This window comes from Kogia breviceps, chromosome X, assembly GCF_026419965.1.
Source record: "Kogia breviceps isolate mKogBre1 chromosome X, mKogBre1 haplotype 1, whole genome shotgun sequence".
NCBI lineage: Eukaryota > Metazoa > Chordata > Mammalia > Artiodactyla > Physeteridae > Kogia > Kogia breviceps.
This window is the reverse complement of record NC_081330.1, coordinates 16,774,633-16,780,097: the sequence shown is the minus strand read 5'-3', so window position 1 is coordinate 16,780,097 and position 5,465 is coordinate 16,774,633. Positions and strand designations below refer to the sequence as shown.

Here is a 5,465-nt window from a genome sequence, read left to right as displayed (position 1 = left end):
GCCCCGTGGCTTGGGCTAGTCACTGAGCACAGACGAGCTTGTCAAGCTGCAGCCTTCCCCTTCAACTTGCCACCGTTCATCCATCAACAAATATTTCTCTCTTTTAAGAAACATTCGATTTATATTTTCTTTTCTTTTTCTTTATTTCTTTCTTTCTGGCCGTGCCACCCGGCTTGTAGGATCTTAGTTTCCTGACCAGGGATCGAACCCGAGCCCTCAGCAGTGAAAGCGCCGAGTCCTAACCACTGGACTGCCAGGGAATTCCCTTAAAAACATTTTGAAACAATTTATTTGTTCAAATCAGGATCAACCTTTAATTCATTCATTGCAATTAATCAATACATTTCTTTTTTTGGGGGGGGGGTACACGGGCCTCTCGCTGTCGCGGCCTCTCCCGTTGCGGAGCACAGGCTCCGGACGCGCGGGCTCAGCGGCCACGGCTTATTGGCCCAGCCGCTCCGCGGCACGTGGGATCCTCCCGGACCGGGGCACGAACCCGTGTCCCCTGCATCGGCAGGCGGACTCTCAGCCACTGCGCCACCAGGGAAGCCCCGAATCAATACATTTCTTAAGCCTTTTAAAATCTCTCAGGTCCCCCTTTCCGCTCTCTTTCTGTCCTTTTTTCCTTTAGCGTTTGTCTTTTCCAGTTTCCCACGGTCTGGATTTTACTCATGGCAACGTACTGCTTTGTTCCTTAGATCTCCTGTCAATTGGAAGTTAGAATTAGAAGCTTGATCAGGTTCAGGTTTGATTCTTTTGGCCTGTTCCTTCATAAATGGTGGTGTGTAGGTCATCAGGAAGCACGCATTGTCTGCTGGTCACCCTTCTCATGATGTTAATGTGACCAGTGATCAAGGCCTGGACTCATTGATTTATTAGTGGATGCAAAATCTAGACACCCCAGTTCTGTCAGCCTCTCTTCATTTATTAGCTGGAATGCTTTCAGTAAAATGAATCTTTGCCTCATAATACATTTGGTTCCCCTGGGGTATGGTTTACGTAGGAAAGGAAGATAAATGCTTGATTCTTTCTTTCTATTCACCACTTTTCAGATGATTTAGTTACCTAACATCCTCAAAGGGGACCAATGAATTTATTAATTTTTTGTTCTTGTTTTGTTCTTTAAACTACATTATGATACTATGTACTGTCACGGATTTAAACGAAAAATTCTTGATCTCCTACTCCATGTCAGGCATTGTTCTAGGCGTTGTTCTGGAATAAGTGCCTGAACGAGACAGACCTGGGCCCCTCCCTCGTGGACTTGACCATCCAGGGCTTGCTCTATGACACGCTTTCCCACTCTGCTCCTTTAACAGGGGATATTGCACCGGATGCTGACATATGACCATCCCTGTGCAGAGCAAAGGAAATAAGCTGAGAATTGCGTCGTCATGGGGTTTTCCTCAGTCCCTTCTCAGCATAATCCCTGCCCTCAAAGGCTCAACTTTTGTCACATCTCCTCGCTAACCTGTCCTGGCTGTTCATTTGAAGCAGGTTTTATGGAGGAAATTATTAAACAAGAACAATCTACGCCATGTGATTTCCTTCCCCTTCTGAATCTCCCAGAAATAGGCTCTGTTGACAGTCTCTGTCCGACTCAAGCAGGTAGAAGGTTGGGTTTTTTCTAGAATGCTGCGGTCCAGGCATCTATGACCAGTCCCCATCACGTCGCCTGCACCCCTCCCAGAGTGGAGGGGGCCCTGCCGTGCATCTGTGACGGAGCGTTTCTGCCGAGGGGCAAAAACCCAAGTTGCAGGTACAAGACGCTCAGCCACCCAAAGCCATTGAGAGGAGCTGTTGGTCTCTCTAGTATGCCTGGCTCAGGTCCCAACCATAGCTGAAATGAAATAGGTTGAGGAGGTTGCTGGCTGCGGTGAACAGATGATCTTTTAATTATTTATTTTGGTCCCATACATGCTTAGAACTTCGCTGCAAGGTCAAAGCAACAGCCCACACAAAAGTTGGCTAAACATGTAAGAGATGGAAAATGTTGATGGTGGCTGCTAAATATAGACACACATATGGGTGGATTCCGGAAACTGCAAAGCAGTGAGCCTGACACTGAGCCCCAGCAGTATTCTGGACCACATTCTCAAACAGGTGGCTTTTGCATATTTAGAAAAGAATGTGAAACCCACACACTATTGGGCTTGAAAATGTTAAAGAGGAAAGCTCTGAGCAGCTCCAGTCAAAGAGCGATGTTTGATGACGAGAAGCAGGAAGGCCATAGGGCTCCCGCCTCTATAACAACACCTGCAGGAGGTGTTAAATACAGGACATCACGAAGATCGGGGAAGGTACCGAGAATGACTGAACCTACAGCATGGGTTATATTTTGAAACAGTGTTCTCAAACAAAAATAAAATCAGCAACCTAGAATAGCTTAGAGTGCGTTTCTGATGCTGACTTTTTGGGTTTTTTTTTTTATCATCTTTATTGGAGTATAATAATTACTTTACAATGCTGTGCTAGTTTCTGCTGTGTAACAAAGTGAATCAGCTATACGTATACATATATCCCCATATCTCCTCCCTCTTGCGTCTCCCTCCCACCCTCCCTATCCCACCCCTCTAGGTGGTCACAGAGCACCGAGCTGATCTCCCTGTGCTATGCGGCTGCTTCCCACTATTCTACATTTGGTAGTGCATATATGTCCATGCCACTCTCTCACTTCGTCCCAGCGTACCCTTCCCCCTCCCCCCGTCCTCAAGTCCATTCAAAAATATGGAACACTTCACGAATTTGGGTGTCATCCTTGCACAGGGGCCATGCTAATCTTCTCTATATCGTTCCAATTTTAGTATATTGGAAGCCAGCACCTGATGCTGACTTTTAATTCCTTCCTCACTTACAAAACAGTGAAAGCCCCTGCTCCAGATTTTCTGGTCCAATAAGTACTCTTCCTTACGTGCACGTTCTAAGCTCTACTGATCCTCTGTGTGTTCTAAACTGTATTGTCTTCCATGATAGTCTCATCAACAAAATGGTGAAATGTGGTCTGGATGATAACATTTAAGGAGGTTTGCACCTGGTACATTACCTCTACGCAGGGAATCGATTGATGGAGGCTTCGGGCTGCAGGGAAGAGTGGGACCCTCCAGCCCTGCACGGATGTACATTCTTTGTCAAGGAAAGATCAAGTAAAGAGAGTCCCTTGATCATATTTGTTTATGAGCCCAAGCTGACAGGGCTAGTGTGTCCAATTCTATACATGTAAATACACACAAACTCCTAATCCAAACCCATCAAGAGTTGGAAGAATTGACCTGTTCACATTCCTGCTTCTGAAGGGGAGTCCCTGCTGGTTGAAGATCCCTCGCTCTTATCTGCTTGATCTCTCCCCCAAAGAAAGAGAGGAGCACACATTTCTATAGCCCCTCTGTTCTCCCTCCAGGTAAGCCCTGGGAGAAAACAATAGCGGATCAGTATCCATTTCATTCAAAGATCCTGGGAAAATGAAATTCTTCATAGAGATCATTTCATGTTAAAGCTCTCCATACCATACTCACTTGAGGTCTGAAGGAAGTCGGTGTAACAAAATACAATTTGAGCACAAATCTCAACATTCTTACTATAATTGTTTGCTCGACAACAAGGCGTTGCTGTCAGAAATTGGTTAGGTCAATCCTGTCACTGACAAATCCATTACTGAAAAGGTAGGCCAAGGAGGACAAGGGAAGAGTGAATTCAAAATGCTGGCTCCGCTAAAACAGCCTCACCTTCAGCTGCCTCCCAGCCCGAATGGCCTAGGTTTACACATCTTAGATATTACATCCCTCCTTTGTTGTAGAAACTACTTCAATGACTTTGATAAATCTCCTTGAAGCTTTGGCCCACACAGCACTTGTCAAAGAAGATTCAAACAATTCCTTCACTTGACTTTCGCCAACTCGCCCATGAAAAATGCCCAAGGAGCATTGCCTGACGCTTGGTTGCAACTTCTAAGAAAGCAGCAAACTTTATGAATATATTGGTTGGGACTCACCCACTTTTCTTTTAGTAACTTAGGTCATTCGGACTAGGAAAGTCCTTGGGCTGAGGACACAGGAACACACAGGTTCTCCTCCCCTCTCTCTCCCCAGTGGAACTCTTTTTTGAACAGGTGGTTATATTTTTATTCCTGTATCTTATCAGCACCTTATTTTCCATGGAATGAAGAAGGCATTTGTTCAAACATTTGTGTATATACTGATCAGTTACGAGAAAAGTTGTGCCTTCATATACTCTGCCTGGAAAACACTTTCTAAGTCCAAGAAGACAAAGTGGGACTCAATTTCAATTCTAGCTTACAACTGGGAAGGAAAAACCCAGTTTATCCTGTTCTGAAATAAGAAAACCTAATAGACTTGGTAAATGCAAAACTTCATTTCTCTTTTCAGAGTCTCAGGGAAAAAAAAAATTTGAAACACATGTACTGTGCCTGTACATGATCTTTTTCTACCCTCTCCCTTTCCTCTTTATTCCTCAACATTTTCACCTACAAATATGACTAGTATCTCCTGGATTTAAAAATGAATGGCTAATCATCAAAAACTCTAGAAACAATAAATGCTGGAGAGCGTGTGGAGAAAAGGGAAGCCTCTTGCACTGCTGGTGGGAATGTAAATTGATACAGCCACTATGGAGAACAGTAGGGAGGCTCCTTAAAAAACTACAAATAGAACTACCATATGACCCAGCAATCCCACTACTGGGCATATACCCTGAGAAAACCATAATTCAAAAAGAGTCATGTACCAAAATGTTTATTGCAGCTCTATTTACGATAGCCAGGACATGAAAGCAACCTAAGTGTCCATCAACAGATGAATGGATAAAGAAGATGAGGCACATATATACAATGGAATATTACTCAGGCATGAAAAGAAACGAAACTATTTATAATGAGGTGGATGGACCTGGAGTCTGTCATACAGAGTGAAGTAAGTCAGAAGGAGAAAAACAAATACCGTATGCTAACACATATATATGGACTCTAAGGGAAAAAAATGTCATGAAGAGGTTAGTGGTAGGACGGGAATAAAACACAGACTTACTCGAGCATGGACTTGAGGATATGGGGAGGGGGAGGGGTGGGCTGTGACGAAGTGGGGGAGTGGCAGGGACATATATACACTATCAAATGTAAATTAGATAGCTGGTGGGAAGCTGCTGCATAGCACAGGGAGATCACCTCTGTGCTTTGTGACCGCCTGGGGGGGTGGGATAGGGAGGGTGGGAGAGAGGGTGATGCAAGAGGGAGGAGATGTGGGAGCATGTGTGTATGTATAACTGATTTAGTTTGTTGTAGAGGGAAAACTAACACACTATTGTAAAACAATTATACTCCAATAAAGATGTTAAAAAAAAATAAAAAAAATAAAAAAAAAAAAAAAGAAACGAAACTGAGTTATTTGTAATGAGGTGGATGGACCTAGAATCTGTCATACAGAGTGAAGTAAGTCAGAAGGAGAAAAACAAAT

At 44.0% G+C, this 5,465-nt stretch overlaps 1 non-coding gene across 1 annotated transcript; it reads right to left on the bottom strand.

Annotated features, from left to right (window-relative positions):
- Nucleotides 1-2,721: 2,721 nt before the first annotated feature.
- On the bottom strand, nt 2,722-2,824 carry LOC131749118 (U6 spliceosomal RNA). The gene has a single exon (XR_009333226.1). It is a non-coding gene; the product is annotated as a U6 spliceosomal RNA (small nuclear RNA).
- Between the last annotated feature and the right edge of the window lie 2,641 nt (nt 2,825-5,465).